We start from the raw sequence: 2,714 nt of genomic DNA on the forward strand, positions 1-2,714 counted from the left end.
GCCCCTTCCTCGCCCCGGGGGCAAGCCCTGCCCCTGAGCAGCTGCAATTACCACGGTCGCCACCGCCCTCAGGGCGGTGTTGAGGGTGGAGGGAAAGTAGGTGCCTATCTCTTTAAGAGGGCCTCAACACACGTGATTGCCGAAAGCTGCTTCCTACTCAGGGTGCCAAGCCGGCCCGGCTACTGAGCATGCCCGGCGCGGCGACCGGAGCCTAACGGCGGACTTTCAGCTGCGGTTAAGCACTGATTTCACTTCCTACTGGCCTAGCGCGAATGGGAGGGAACTGGCCGGGAGCGAGGCGAGGGAGCCCATTTTAGAGATGGGGGAACCGAGGAGTGGGAGCCCATTTTAGAGATGGGGAAACTGAGACCTTGGAAGACTCGCGTGTGAGTTTCACCCGCGGGGTCGACCTGAGGCTCAGTTTCCACTATTGTAGGCCTAAACCCCTTCCCTCCCACAGGCCTCTGGGGGTGTGGCCCTGCCACCGTCTGTGGGAAGGTCTGATTGGCAAGGCAACTGGCACTATGAGAAAAGCCTTGGGGAGCGCTGATTAATTGCCTAGACAGACTGCTTGGGTCAGAATAGACGTGCGGGTGTTTTTGTTGCCATCATTGCCTTGCCACCAAGGAAACACAGTTGTTCTTTATTCCCATACTGCCAGGCGGCTGATGAACCACCAGGCGCCCACCACTTAATCCCAATGGGGTATTTAGGCGCTTTTAACCAGAGCACCTGTAACCGAATCGAGTGTTATTTTCAGTTCCCTGAACTGTATAGTTTAGATTTGGGGTGGTTGTGGGGAATGAAGAAGATAATGTGTGTTACAGCTTTGTTTAAAATGCGAATCCCTAGGGGCCAGGTGTTTTTTTTTTTTTGGGGGGGGGGAAAGTTGTTTTTTGTTGTTGTTTTTGTTTGTTTTCCAGCACCAGCAAGGCACTGAGTGTGTGTGCCCTTTGGTCCTTGTGCGGTTCATAGCATTTCATCTTCAGGAAGAGGCCCACACTGTATTTCTTCCATCCTCTTGGAAAAGGAGTCTTTAAAAATAAAAATTCACACTGAGAACAAAAGAGGGGCAGGATAGGATTTAAATGAACCACCATCATAGAATAAAAGCAGATGGCGTAGTGGTAAAGGCATTGGATTCCCACTTGGGTGACCAAGTTCCAGTCCCATGCATCTGTATGTGCCCAAAATATTAAGAGGAGAATGGAAGCATAGGGATTTCTCATTGCCATTCCCTCTGGGGGTGGTTTCTCATTTTCTCTTTTTCTCTGTGTCTCCAGCCAGTGCACATGGCCTATTGCAGAAATCTCTCAAAAAAAAAAAAAAAAGGCTAGAGAAGCTACCTATAATGTAAATTTAGATGCCAAGTATATGAACATGCCGGTATGCCCCTTACTCAACATTTTTTCAGTCCTCCACTCCTTTTGCCCTTCTCTTTGACCTAAACTAAAGTATGCTGAATGGAATTTGTATCTTAACATACTTCTCGAGACTGTGTAAAGATGAATTTGACCTTTCTACAGGTGTGATGAGGCAACTAACTTGAACAGTAAAGAGAAAAAGAACATTAGATATCTGAAAACAGTTTGAATCCCAGTTTTGCCATTGCCATTCACTTTTTTTTTAATCTTGCGTATGCGGCCTTTCTACTCCTAAAATGGCAAAGTAGCCAAGAACAGCAGAGAAGAAAGAATACGTGCTCCCACAACGGGTGGACAAGGAGCCCCAAGGTAAATTTGTTTTGTTGAAATTCCTGTTTGACTTAAAATTTGGTCTGTAAACTTGAATTCGACTCAGTTCACATACACAATTTATCTAAATATCACTTTTCCTGAAATACTGCGTAAAAATGGGTGCTGCAGAAACATTGTCTATTCAGTGGTTTCACATAAATTCCTGTTTGAGAGATGTGGGCGTGGGTCATAGCTGAGGGCCTTCCATGCTCAAACATTGCTCAGCCATCTACTTGGTAAACATTTCTTGAGTTCCTTTTAGTATATCAGGTGATACATAGAGTGCTGTGGGTTACAAAGATAAAGATGATATGGTTTCTATCCCTTAAGACCTCAAAGTCTACTGAGAGACAGACTTTTTTATAATTATTTTGTTCATCATTATCATTATTATTGTTATTTAATTTGACCAGAGAGAGAGAGAGAAAGTGAGAAAGCAAGCCAACATGTCCAGGACTCAAACCATGGTTGGCCATGTGGAAATCCAGTGCCTTAACCACCATGCCACCTGCCAACCCCAAGAGAGACAGACTATTAAAGAACTGCACTACAACAGACAGGTATGAACTTGGAGCCCATGGAACATATAAGAGATAACTAAAGGAGAGTCAGAGGTTCAGGGACACCTTTCCAAAGAGGATGATGTTTGAACTGAGTCTAACAGGTATGATTAAAGTCAGTATTTTTTGACAGCCTATTAAGTGTTAGATACTATGATAGGAGTCATGGGAACAATGTTGAACCGGAAAGACGTGATTTGTTCTTACGAAGCTATCAGGCTATTGGGAAGGATATTAAACTGAAGATATTGAGCAAGTACAAGGCAAATAAGGAGAGTGAAGAGCATTCAGGCAAAGGAAGTGATAGCACATGCAAAGACACTACGATTAAGAAATGTGGTGGTGGTGAGGCCATTGGTTGGTGAGAGAAAAAGCAAACAGATAAGAAGGTTCTAGATTTTGAAGGCCCCTCTTGTAA

This window comes from Tupaia chinensis, unplaced genomic scaffold (assembly GCF_000334495.1).
Source record: "Tupaia chinensis unplaced genomic scaffold, TupChi_1.0 Scaffold144482_1, whole genome shotgun sequence".
Classification (NCBI taxonomy): Eukaryota; Metazoa; Chordata; class Mammalia; order Scandentia; family Tupaiidae; genus Tupaia; species Tupaia belangeri.